Raw genomic sequence first — 14,601 nt, forward strand, 5'->3', positions numbered from 1 at the left:
CCACTTCACATTAGGGGAAAATTGTAATTAGTGTCTCACAGTGATGTAAAAATCATTGTGCCCAATACTGATCTGCCCAAGTAAGTCCCCTGAAACAATGAATGGAAGCACAATGTATAATTGCCCAACACAGAAATCAGAAAATCATGCTGACTTCTCTTTATCTCTGCTCTCTGCCATGCACATATCACCATCACCTGCCTGTTCTACGTACAGGAATACCACTCATGGGTTATTCTTTCTCATGGGCTGCATACCATGTGCAACCATAATGGTTCTAATATGTCCGTTCTACCACTAGTTTTCAGTTGAACAGACCTGTCTGGGCTCAGCACCACCAGTATACAATCACACACATCTCAGCTCTCCTTGAAGCCAGTGGAGGGTGTCCAGCCAAGCACATGTGGACAATGACAACAGAAGAGTGCTGGAACTGGAGGCACACACCTTCTTGCTCCTTCATCTTGCTGGTTAGCATTTGAATGTGATGATATGTGGTTCTGCATTCTTCCTGGATGAGTTGTACAGAGAACAAAGCCCAGGGATTCAGAAGCAGAAAGCTGTGACCCACCAGACAACATAAAAATGTGGGAATATTAATGAAAAATAAGTCACCAAATTGTTCAAAAAATTTGATTTGGGAAGGGAAAAAACAGGAGGTTGCTCTGTGAAAATTGTTTGCTATCGTTAACATTTCTTTCTGTTGGATCACAAATTTTGGGGAGTAATGGGTCTAATATATTTCCAGTATATTTTATTCAAAATGCATAACATTTGTTTCTATGAGATAGAAATTGAAAGTATTATAATATCATAATGATAATTCAAGTAATGTTCTGCCTCAAACTTCTGCCCACATCAATACACTTTTGCCCCAGTCTAGGTTAATCTTCCTGGAACATACTTTTGAGAATGCAAATAATTTGCTAGGTTACATTTTATGTACATTCCCTTACATTTACATTAAAAAATGACACATAAAATCTCCCTATTTTTAGTTCCCACTTCCAGCGAAACTGAAGTATTTATATCTACATAACATTGTCTTTCTTGCATCTTTGCCCACACCCCTATTCTTTTTTTCACGTAAACAGTCTTCCCCACCATTTCTAAGGGCTTTGAAGTCTTCTAATCTTTCAGGTTTATGTTAAATCTTCCTTCTGTGGAGACTTTCTTGCTCTCTTTAGACTTCTTTTCCTTGCTTGTCTTTGTTGCCCAGAACTAGACAGCTCTGTCAGGATATCATGTTTGATCTCAAGCTTCACCATCCATGTTTAGTTGTACTCTCTGCATGCCGAACATGACCAAGCTTTCTAACTTGGCCCCTAATGTCCCCCAAAGGTTCACATCTCTCACTCCATTTCACTTTACCAGTTTTACACCACCCAGTATAGGACCTTCTTGCCAAGTCTTTTCACGTCTAGCATACTGGGCTCACTGCTGCCTCAAAGGCTGCAAGCACAGAGCCACACCAAGAGGACCCCCTGGGCTTATACTCTTCTCAGTGGGAGAAAGAGAGCCCAAGGTGGACATCCAGCTCTGCCAGCATTGTGGGTCACTTCCTGGGAGGCCCATTTGAGACTCGCCTCACAGGGATTGTGGGGGTAATTTGTGCGGCTGACTGCTGGAGATCAGACTGTGATGGGGAGTGGGAGAGGGGCTTACAGCAACCAGCTCTCAGATTGTGGCTGGCTGAGTTTCTACTCACTGTGGCACCCAAGTAGATATATCAGCCAGGGGATCTGCCCATCTGCAGAGAAAAGGCAGTAGAGCTGTGTGGCCAGGAAAATTGTGAGCAGTTCTGCCTGATTTTCAACACCAAACAATGAGCATCACCAACCTTGGAACCTGTTCTGCTACTGCACATAGGCAGGAAAAATAATTCATAGCTCTGCCTACTGCTGAGTACTACCCCCAACCCTGCTAATCAGAAAATTTGACTTCATCACCTGGAAAGCTGCATATCTCAGCAGCACTTGAGTGGAGAGACTGACCAGTGGATATGTAAGGTGGCAGAGCAAAGATGTAGGCCTCATTTGGCCATGGAACTCAGGGAGAAGTTCTGCCTGATAGGAGACCCCAAACACTGAGCCTCACTGAGGGCCTGTTCTGCCTCCACCTCCAGGCAGGGAAGCTACTTTATTGGCCCACCTACTGTTGAGTGTATCCCCCCAGCTCTGGCAACCAGGAAGCCTGACCACAGCACCTGAGAAGCTGTATGGCCCGGCAGAACTCAAATAGAGAGTATGGCCAGCAGCTCTGGCCAGAATAAGAGCCAGAATTTTTAACGCACCTACTCAGTGACTCCTTGCACAATTTTACCTAACTTGAGACCCAGAACAATGAGCCTTGCTGGCTTTGGTGCCTCTTTTGTTGCCATTCAAAAGTAACAAAGTTAATTCATACCTCTGCCTATGGCTGAAGGTAACTCTCAGGCGTTTCCAATCAGGAAGACATACCAGAGCAACTGGGAAGCTGCATAGCCCAGCAGCACTTGAGCAGAGAGCCTAAAATTGGCTCCGCCCTTCTGCAGAGCCAGCCAGTGGCCCTGTCTGGCCAGGGAACTTGATGTGCAGTTCTGTCTGATTTGGTCCAAAACAACAAACCTTGCCAGCTTTGGGGCATGTTCTGTGGTCCCACTCTGGCAAATATGCTAATTAGTAGTGTGACCCACTGATGGATACAGTCTTCAGCCTGTATCCTTTCCTCACCAGGAAACATACCCAGAACATCCAGGGAGCTAGGTAGCCTATCCTGCAGCTCTGCTTACAGCAGCATATGAGCAGTGAACCCAGGCAGCCAATCTGCTTACCTGTATAGCAAAATTGGTGGTCCTATCTGGCCAGGAACCTTAGTGCATAGTTTGCCAGATTAAGATGCCAAGAAAGAGCCATGCCATCTGTAGAGCCCATTCTGCCACCCACCCTGGCTGGGTGGTAAAGCTAACATAGTGCTTCCTACTGCTGAGTATAGCACCTAGTCATGCCTGACAAGGAAACCTGACCAGAGAATCCAGGCAAATGAAGAGCCCATAACATAGGACTCAAATCAATATAAACAATCAAGACTAAATTAGGAAGAAATAAAAAATCTGAACAAACCAGTAATAAGTAAGGGGATTGAATCAGTAATAAAAATCTCCCAACAATGAATAACCCTACTAGGTTGTTTGTTTCTAGGAATTTATCCATTTCTACTAGATAGTGCAATTTATTGACATATGGTTGTTTCTAGTAGTATCTTATGATACCTTGTATTTTTGTGGTATCAGTTGTAATGTCCACTCTGTCATGCATAATTTTATTAATTTTGGTCCTCTCTTTTTCTTGATTCATCTATCTAGAGATCTTCCATTTTGTTTATCTTTTCAAAGAATCAACTTAGTTTTGTTCATTTTTCTCTTTTACTCTTCTCTATTACATTTATTTCTGCTCTAATGTTTATTATTTCGTTCCTTCTGCAAATTTTGGGCTTAGTTTTTTCTTCTTTTATTAGTTCATTTAGGTGAAAAGTTAGGTTACTTATTTGAGATCTCCCTCTTTTCTTGATGTATATGTTTATAAGTATAACTTCCCACTTAAAACTGCTTATGATGTATTTCAAAAGTTTTGGTACATAGTGTTTCCATTTTTGTCTCAAGATAATTTTTTATTTCCCTGTTAATTTCTTATTTGATCCATTAGTTGTTCAGCAGTGTGTTGTTCAATTTCCATGTATTTCTGGATTTTCCAGCTTTCTTCCTCTATTGTTTTCTAGTTTCACATCACAGTGGTCTCAAAAGTTACTTGATAGAAATTCTGTCTGCTTGAACTTGTTTAGATATGTTTTGTTGCATAATATATGCCTTATCTTTCAAAATTTTCCATGTGTACTTCAGAAGGATTTGTTGACTGTTTGGTCCATTTGGTCTATAGTGTTGTTCAAATTTGCTGTTTCCTTAATAATCTCTGTCTAGACAACCTATCCATTGTCGGGAGGGGTATCAAAGTCCACAACTATAATTGTATTGCTGATTATTTTTCCTTTTTTTTCAATATTTGCTTTATATATTTAGGTGCTCCAATGTTGGGTGCATAAATATTCACAATTGTTATATTTTCATGAAGCATAGATCCCTATTATTATATATTGACCCTATTTGTCTCTTTTTTACCATTTTTAGCTTCAAGTCTATTTTGTCTGATATAAGCAATGCTTTATTTTTGGATATCAGTTGCATGAAATATCTTTTTGTTTTCCTTAACTCTCAGTCTACATACATCTTTAAACTTAGAATTAGTCTCTTGAAGTCATCACACATTGAATCATTTTTTTATTCAGCCATTAAATGCCACCTGATTTAAGAATTTAATCCATTTATGTAACTGTAGTTATTAATAAGTAAGAATATGATATTGCCAGTTCCTTGTTGTTTGGCTGTTCTTAGATCCATTGTTTCTTGCTTTTTATCTTACTGTCTTCTTTTGTGATTTGATAACATTTTGTAGTAGTACGTTTTGACTCCTTTATCATAATCTTTTGTGTAACTATTACAAGTGTTTTCCTTTGTGGTTACTATGAGGCTCACATAAAATATTTTATATTTATAACACTTCATTTTAAGCTAATAACAACTTAACTTTGATAGCATTCCTAAACCTTATAAATTATTTCCCCCTCCTCACATTTTAGGTTATTGGTGTTAAAATGTACATATATTTTTTGTACATATATTTCTATGTCGTGTCTCCAATAACAAATTATTGTGTCATTGTTATGTTTTAATGTTTGTTTTTTAACTTCAAAATAGAATTGTTAATGAATAATGCACCACCATTATAATATTAGAGAATCTGACTTTGACTATATATTTATCCTTAATAATGGGTTTTAAACCTGATTTCATATGCTTTTGCTATGTTAATTCGCATCCTTTTATTTCTGCTGGAAGAACTCCCTATAGAATTTCTTGAAGACAACCCTAGTGGCAATAAGTTACCTGAGCTTATGTTTGTCAGGAAATTCTTTCTCTCTTCTTCGTTTCTTCAGGATAACTTTGCAGGGTATGGTATTCTTGATTGATAGTTTTTTTCTTTCAATATTTTGAAAGTATCTTCCCATTTTCTCCTGGCTCGAAAAGTTTCTGTTGAAAAATCCATCAATAACCTTAATGGGGTTCTGTTGTAAAAGACATGACATTTTTCCTTGCTACTTTCAAAATTCTCACTTTGTCTTTGAATTTGGCAATTTAATTACAATGTATCTAGGTATAGCCCCTCTTGGGTTCAACGTATTGGGACTCTTTTTGCCTTATGACAAAGAAGCCCGGCTGGAGTACTTAGAAAGCTGTGAGCCCAGCAGCACTCAAGCTGAGAGCCCAGCTTGTGGCACTGCCTAGAGAGAGAACCAGGGTGCTGGCCCCATCTATCCAGGGAACTTGGTGCATAGTTCTATGTGATTTCAGACCACAAACAAGCCTTTCTGGCTTTGGAGACTCTTCTGCCACTCTGCCCAGGATCAGAAGTTAACGTCACAATTTTGAAGATGATGTCATGTTCCTCCATTTAGACTTCTTAAAAAAGAGGGATGAAGGTGATGTAGGTTAGAGTTCAGGGAAAAGATAAAAATACTTATTCTAGCTTGTACTTACTGGGATATAAAATGTATCAGTAAGTTCCTATCAAATGAGTAAATATGTTTTATTTTCATTTTCCCCAATGATAATACATGTTATTCTTTAATTTGGAATATTTTTTCTAAATTTCCTGTAACTCATCTTGTAATCACTTCCTTAGAAAGAAAACTTCAGCATTGAAAAAATAATTGAATGTCAGTTTTAGATGGGATACACATTTTGGAATCCAAACACCAAATTTTAAATGAAAAATCTTAAGGATGATTCACACTTGCCTCTACTTAATCATTGATGGAAATATTATAAAATATAAAATACAAAGATGTATATGTGGTGCTTTTCCTCAAGCAGTCCACCATTAGAAAGGTAGACAAAGAGATCATTATGATATAGTTACAGAGATACTCGTGGGTACATTGTGTTCAAGGGAAAAGGCATCTAACCTGGCCATGGCTGGCTACAGAGAAGAGGAAAAGGAGGTGGAGTTGGCACATATTAGGAGGCAATGCTATGGAAGATGTAATAACTAAGTGTAGACTTTGGACATGACTCAATTTTAGAGTTATGCAAATATGTGAGAACATCCCTGGAAAGTTAATATGATAACAATGTTAAACTAAACATTGTAAATATTCAACCTTTATCTAAAGGAAAAATGAGTAACTACAGTGGGCTGAATATAGAGAAAGTATGTTACCAGGGTACAATAATCATTCTGTTAAAGTGAAATTTAGCTCTGATCTCATATTTCCATTTTACTAAATAACAAAAGAAAAAATACAAACAAGAATGCAACAAAAAGTCAAAAGTTAATTAGAACTATGTTTCTTGAAAACCATCTTTCATATGTTGACTTCCAGGAATGACTTCCTCTCTGATATTATACCACTACTTACTTGCACAACTCAGCAAGTAACCCTTTGATCTACGTGCAATAGTCTTCATGACACATGACCTGGTGAATACAGTATTCTCTCCATTATAAAGTAATATAATCATATTACCATGACTAGTTACATTGACATCCTAGATACCTACTCAGCTCTTGGGCATCCTTAAGCATAATTTTCTACATTTTATAAAAATACAGATAATTTTATGGAAACATTTGTTATATAATGTGTGTGACTGTATTACAAAAAATAATTCTTACAAATTTTTAAAATTTTAGGAGGAAGAAGTTGAAGTCTTGGGTAATCATTTACTTTCAATAAGGGCCTTGGAGGATGATAATTAGGACCTCAGAGGGAACAATACATTATATGAGGTGTGTATTTACAAAAACAATCACACATGAAAACTTTATCAGGAGTTTGGAAATGTCTACTTCTTTCTATACTTAGAGTGACAGAGACTTTGATTTTGTTCTCAGAAGAAACTAATAATGGATTTCTTCTCACTATTGAATATAGGAAATACAACAAACATTTCAAGCATTTTTTTCTACTATTTTTATGTGGAAAGTTTTTTTGGAACATATTTATCACTGTTGCCCAAACATTTTTATTCCTAAAGCTATAGATAATAGGGTTAGTGTGGGTGTGACGATGGGGTAGAATATGCCCAGGGGTCACCCTGGCCTGGAGTGTGGTATGACTGAGGCGTCACGCTTGAATGTGGGTGAGAGGATGGGGTAGAACACGGCCAGGCATTACCCTGGCTTGGAGTATGGTAGGACTGAGGTGTCATGCTTGAGTGTGGGTATGAGGATGGTGTAGAACACGCATAGGCGTCACCCTGGCCTGGATTGTGGTATGACTGAGGCATCATGCACATGAAAATATGGTTAGTGTAGGTATGAGGATGGTGCAGAACATGCCCAGGCATCACCCTGGCCTGGAGCGTGGTATGACTTAGGAGTTATGCACGTGGAAACAAATGGCCCATCATGATGACAACCATGTGGAAAACAGGAGGAGAATGACTTTTCTGTGCCTCAGATGATTTCATTTGGAGGACAGTAAGGAGAACCTAGACATAAGAAGGAAAGATTAGAGAGAAAGGGATGAGGAGGAAAATGATGCCACTTCTATAAACTCCTCATTTGTAGTGTCTTGTGTCCACACAGGAGAATTCCAACATTGCAGGGACTTCACAGAAAAAATGAATAGCTCTTGAGCCACAGAAGAAAGGTAGAGTGTGTAAGCTGTGTGAACTACAGAGTTGACCATCCCAACAAACCAGGACCCTCTAGCCATGAGAATGCTGACCTAGTCATTCATAAAAATGGGAGAGTGCAGTGGTGACAGATGGCTACATAGCAATCATAGGACATTGCTGCCAGGAGAAGTCACTCTCCATTCAAGAGGGTGAGGGATAGAAACATCTGGAAGCCACAACCTGCAAAAGAAATAGTTCTGCTGCCTCATAAAAGGTTAGTGACCATTTTGGAAACAATATTGGAAATATGCAAGCTATCCATAAAAGAGAGATGGCTGAGCAGGAAATACAATGGAGTATGGAGTTGTGAGTCCCTGTGGATAAGGAGAATCATGACTGTATATTCTGTTGTAGTCATAATAAAAATAATGAATATAAAGGAGAAGAAAAGCGGACAAATTTGGGAAGAAGAGAAGAGTTCCAGCAGAATGAAGTCACAGCTGAAAGTGTGATTCTCAACCCATGATGTATTTTCCTATGTTAAATAAAAAATAAAAATACAAATAAATAAAAACTAAATAGAAAAGGAAGAAAAAGTAGTGTAAATGTCAAACTCATTTCCATACATCTGCATAATAAAAGAGAGCTAGTGATGCACAGTTTGCCATCAGAGTCAAAGGACCCTCAATCAGCTTTTGAAAAGGGGATGTTTTACAAGATGGGCATTTATTTGTTTAAATTAAGTGATGATACTCATAATATTGAGTGGGCACTTAGCTCTATGTAGAGTCACAAACTCTTGATTCCATATTGTTCACTCAAGTCTAGTCTTTTCCCAAATGTCACCTTCTCCAAGAAGTCTACCCCTGAACACCCTATTTATAACCACAAGGCTTCCACTAGCAGTCCCACTTTCCTGGTCCTCTTTACTGTGGTCATTTCACTTTTTTGCAAATCACCTTTCACTTTTCAGCATATTAAATAAACATGAACTATAATTTCCCTTTATTGTCATGTCACCCAAAAGAAATTAATCTTCATGATGGTAGACCTTTGTTTTGTTCACTGCAATAAACCAAATACCTAGAACAGTGCCTGGCACATAACAGTTGCTCACTGATATATGTGAAATATGTGAAAAACTGAATGGGCCATGGAACTCAATTTTCTCATGCAATTTTTATTCAGATAAAGTTTAAAGAGATTGGAATGTATTGTTTCTAAGATTTTCCAGAAATAATAATAATGAAATGCTGTTAAAAAAAAAAAACTAGCTTAATCTATGTTGGTAACTTGAAACATCACTTATATTTCAAATCAAAAAGAATAAAAATTTTATTCAGTGAAAATCAACAGTCTTTATAAGAATAAATTTTATTTTTGCCAGTTTTATTAACTTATAGAAATTGAATTATATTTTATTAATTCTTTATTGGGGCATCATAGGTGCTAACAATATTGTTTTTACATGGATAGTGTTTACTTAACTGTTCACTTTATAATTATTTGTGCAAATTCAGTATGCATGATCTATCCTTCAATATGAATAAAAGCCAGGAGTTTTTTGGATCTAAGATTTTTTTCAAGGAAGCCTTTATGTGTATATTAAGATTTTGTGTCTTTGTATATATGAAAAGTATTTATCATTTGAAAGAAACAACCAATGACTTCAGTCACTTCAGTGCAAAATTAACCTTTGTTCACTATTTTCTACATAAACTTCTTGTGGCTTAAATTAGCCACTTTATTTTAAGGCAACATAGACTCTGGTTATGGATAAAGAAATATAAGATAACATTGGCATGAATCATGTAGGCTATTTTATACTAGGAAAATTTAATGCAAAGAAACAAATAGTTTTAAAAAAGGTTAGGCTTGGCTTCTAACCATTTGAATAACCTCTGAAGCCCACCACATTTCTAGATGAAAATCTTGAACATTTTAAAATATTAATCCTTCCCAAATATTTTTTAATTACATTCTAATCAAAATTTTATTAGATCTTCTGAACCTGACCAAGTGGTTTAAAAGATCAACTTAAAGGAGAAACGAACAGGCAAGAAATTGACCATTTTGAACTTGAATATAATGATAACAAGGAGATTTGTTCCACTAGATGTTAAAAATTCTCATGAACAACATCAATAAAACAAGATATTTTAGACGAGTTTGGTGATAGGTCATTCGAAAAGAAGGGGGGAGATGGAAATTTAACCTTGTCTACACTGGCTCCTGGTGTGAGACATCTTCTCTCCCTTCTCATGCAATCCCATTGCTTCCTCCGTGCATTGCTCATCCCCTAACCCATGACTTCAGGCCTGTCCTCCCCTTTGAACTCTTGACTCAGTCATCCAGTGGCATTGCCTCATCTCCATGCACGTGTCTACTGAGTAATTTGAGTTTCAAACTCAGTTCTAAGTTTCCCTTCCAACTTGCCCAGCCCCAGTGTCCTGAGTACATGCATAGTGTTTCAACCTAACATTCTCCATCACCACCCTCTCACTCAGTCTCCACATCTCTCACCAGGACTCACTCAAACCACTCCTTGCATTCTTGCTTCCTGGATTTATTCTCCATTAAGCCTCTGGTGATGGTTGTACACCTAAGTCATATCACGTCCTTCTTCTCAATCCTCCAGTGGCACCTCAGAGTGGGATTCACTGAGAGCTAGGAGAGCTGAAACTCTAGGGCCCCTCACTCTGTGGGGCTCTGTGAGTGCTGCCAGTTCTTGGGAGTTGTAGCATGTTGTGGTGGGGAGGGCAAGCCAGGCTGTAGTCAGGACAGAAGACAATGTGAGCATGTCTGGTGAACTGTCCAAAGAGATGTTACAAGAAAGGGACCGTTGGTCGGTTGTGATTTCTTTTCCTTTTCTAAATACACATTCACTCTTTTGAGTTTTATACATGTGGTTTTTTTAACCATTTCCCTAAACACATCTTGAGCATCCCTGATTCTTCTGAAGCTCCTCACAATCCTGGAGACCTGCCTCTTGACTCCATGTGTAACATCATTTTCTATGTTTCTCCAACTTTCTCACCACAACCTGGAGGTGTGGATCTTCTTGCTGTCATTAAACATGGAAAGTGAGTATCTGTCTCAGGGCCTTACTTTTCCTGTTCCCTCTGCTTAGACATCCCTGCCCAGACGTTTAATGGCTGGCTCCCCCTGTTTCATTGGTGGGTCTGAGGAAATTTCACATTCTTATCAAATAGATTCCCCCATGATTCTCACCCTGCCTTTAATTTTCTTCACTGTAATTATTAATACTTGATATAATATTGTGTATTTAGTACTTTATTGCCTTTATTTACCACTAGAATATGAGCTGTATGAGGGCAGAATCTTTGTTTTCACCATCATGAACCCATAAGAGTGGCTGGAACATAACTGGTACTGAATAAATACTTTTGGAACTAATGACAGTGAAAAAAGGATCATTTAGCACCTGAAGTTAGTCTCTACTTGAAAACAATCATGTTAGAAATCTAATTCATATCACACCCCCAATAAGTTCCTGCTGTATTAGAAGTTAAATTAACAAAATTATGCTCAAGCTCATTCTTAAAAAAATGTCGAGGTGAAACTTTTAATGAAGCGTGAGGACTTTCTCCCCAAAAGTGTGAGGACTTTCTAAACACAAAGGTGCTGAAAGAAATCATTAAAGTTAATATGTTAAACTAAATACTTTCTAAAGTTCTTATGGAACAAAATGTCAGAATTGAAATTGAAATAAATATATAGTCCATACTACTCAGAAAGTGTTACTATAATTAATATGTAAACACTTTTATATTTATAAAGAAAAGCTTTCAATAGAATAAATGTACAAAAGATATAAATAGATATCGGCGTAAGTAGTTGCAAGGATAAACATATGAAAGTCACATAAACATATTATTAATCAAGAAAGGAAGGTTAAACAATGATTTACTTATCGTATTGACTGAGATGAAAAAGAACAGAAAATTTAATGCTAGTTCAGATGAAATTTGAGGTCATAGCACAATTTGAAGAGGCTTTTGGAAAAGCAATTCAGTGTGGTATATGAAGAAACTTGAAACACTTTATAACCTCTGGTAAGTTGTCTAAGGAAAAATTACATTCACAAAGTGCTTTCTATATAAGTACTTTTACTTCAGCAAAATTTATAATTTAGAAATCTGAATGCAACATAATTATTCAATATTAAGGGAGGAAGTCAAGATGGCGGCATAGGCAGACTCTGAACTCACCTCCTCCCGCGGACACAGCCAATTTACAACTACTTGTGGGAAAATTACCCCTGAGACAGAACTGAACACTGGATAAGAGGAACTCCTGCAACAAAGGACAATCCGAATTGAGGTAGAAGAGGCAAAAACTCCCTTCTGGAGAGGAAAAACGTCACCATCACAAGCCGCAGCTCCGCACGACCACCCGGGAGCAGCCCAAATGTACGCAGCCCTTCCTGGAGGAGCAGGGCCCTGAGCCGGGGAGTGCCCCTGCTGTGGGCATTTTGTGGACCCAGCACAATCGAGACAAGTGACATTATATCTGACTTTGACTGCTACTAAAACATTGGGGAGTACCCCCAGAAAAGCTGGTTCACAAAGAAATTAAAACCGACTCTTAAAGGCCGCACGTGCAAACTCACCCATTTCAGAAAGCAACCTAAAATCACCAGAAAGAAAGATGTACAGTGTTTTAGTGAAAAGAGACTCACCTAATAGGCCCTGAGTGTATCTCAGTGAGAGGTGAGATCTCTCCAGGGACTGGGACATTGGTTGCGGCCATTGTTGTGGCCTGGTGTGGGCATGCTGACACAGACGCCATTGGAGTTCTTCCTGAGGCCTGCTAGCCCAGGGTCTGCCCCACCCACTACAGCATCATTTAATCAAGCTCAGCCAGGGCAGGCAGCATACTCTAGAGACTGGCCCCACCCAACAATAAGCCCTCCGGCAACATGTGGGCCTGCATAGATTGGTGACTGGATTCTCTGCAGCCTGGCAACTGAGCCAACTTCAGTGGGGCAGGGCGTGCACAAGGAGTGGGTAGAGAGTATGGGCAGGTGGTGGAGTGTGTGGGGCTCCTGCCATGGAGAGACGGGGTCTGCTTCAGGAGGTTGGGATGTGCTCACGGGGTAGGACTGTGTTGACTGTGTGTGTGGACCTGTGGGCAGCAGGGCTTGTCAGCTGCAGAAGACTTGTGCTTCTCAAAGACACACACAGGGGTTTTGCCCTACCTTCCAAAGCCGGAAACATTTGGGTGCACCCATGCCCGAGGCCAGCCCCACCCAGCTGCAATCCTCAGAGAGCTGACAAGAGACCTAAAGGCTGGAGGCTTATGGCAATTGTAAGCCCCTGAGCCTAACCAACTGCCACGCTGGGGGCCCACTCACTTAAAAGAAATACTGCAACACAAATGTGGTATTAGAACTTGCAGCCAACTGTGCTGGGGCTCCCCACACCTGATAAAGAGACTGAAGGGCCCACAACAACTACAAGCCGCTGAGCATTACAACAGCTGGCCAGGAGCATAACACAGCCTCCCTGGGAGCCTACAGGGAGAGCAAACAGGCCATAACAGAAGGACACATATAGCACACATAGGGCTCACCCCTGGAACATTGAGAACTGAAGGAAGCACACTGCAGGCCTCCTAAGACATCACTTACATAAGGTTACCTATCCAAGAGCAGGAGACATAGCTGACCTACCTAATACATAGACACAAGGCCAGGGAAAGAGGCAAAATGAGGAGGCAAAAGAATACATTCCAAGTAAGGGAACAGGACAAAACCCCAGAAAAGGGACTAAGTGAAACAGAAATGAGCAACCTACCCGACAGAGAGTTCAAACAAAGAATATTAAGGAGGCTCACTGAGCTGGGGAGAAGAATAGATGAACTCAGTGAGAATGTCAACAAAGAAATGGAAGGTATAAAAAAGAACCAATCAGAAATGAAGAATACAATACTGGAAATGAAAAATTCACTAGAGGGACTCAAAAGCAGAGTAGAGGATACAGAAGAACGTATCTGCGAGCTGGATGAAAGACTAGAAGAAATTACCCAAGCTGAACAGGTAAAAGAGAAAAGAATTAAAAAGACTGAGGACAGTCTAAGGGACCTCTGGGATAACATCAAGCGCACTAACATCCATGTTATAAGTGTCCCAGAAGGAGAAGAGCGAGACAAAGGTGCAGAGAATCTATTTTAAGAAATAATAGATGAAAATTTCACTAGCCTAAGGAAGGAAACAGACATCCAGGTACAGGAAGCACAGAGAGCCCCAAACAAGATAAACACAAAGAGGCCCACACCAAGACACATCACAATCAAAATGTCCAGCATTAAAGATAAAGAGAGAATCCTAAAAGCCGCAAGAGAAAGTCAAGTTACATACAAAGGAGACCCCATAAGGCTATCAGCTGACTTCTCAGCAGAAACCTTACAGGCTAAAAGAGAGTGGCACAATATATTTAAAGTGCTAAAAGGAAAAAACTTACAGCCAAGAATACTCTACCCAGCAAGGTTATCATTCAAAATGGAAGGAGAGATCAAAAATTTCCCAGACAAGCAAAAATTAAAGGAGATTGTCACCAAGAAACCAGTGCTACAAGAAATGTTAAAGGGACTGATTTAAGGGGAATAGAGAAGACCACAAATAGGAAAAATTATCTATTTGCATGATAAGAGGGTAATGGATACAAAAGCACAAAAAAGAGGTTAGATATGATATCAAAAACATAAAAGGAGGGAAGAGAGGAGTAAAAGAGCAGAGCTTTCAGACAGATGTCAAACTAAAGAGACCATCAATTCTGTATAGAAGAAAAAAGGAAGAGAGAAGGACTACTAAAACACTGAGGAAAAGAAAAGTTAAAAAATGGCAGTAAGTACATACTTATCAA

The 14,601-nt window shown here is 39.0% G+C and overlaps 1 pseudogene; it reads right to left on the reverse strand.

Annotated features, from left to right (window-relative positions):
* Positions 1-27: 27 nt before the first annotated feature.
* LOC131396343 (olfactory receptor 2AJ1-like) lies at positions 28-12,968 on the reverse strand (annotated as a pseudogene).
* Positions 12,969-14,601: the final 1,633 nt, after the last annotated feature.

Source organism: Diceros bicornis, chromosome 32 (genome assembly GCF_020826845.1).
Source record: "Diceros bicornis minor isolate mBicDic1 chromosome 32, mDicBic1.mat.cur, whole genome shotgun sequence".
In the NCBI taxonomy this organism is placed as follows: domain Eukaryota; kingdom Metazoa; phylum Chordata; class Mammalia; order Perissodactyla; family Rhinocerotidae; genus Diceros; species Diceros bicornis.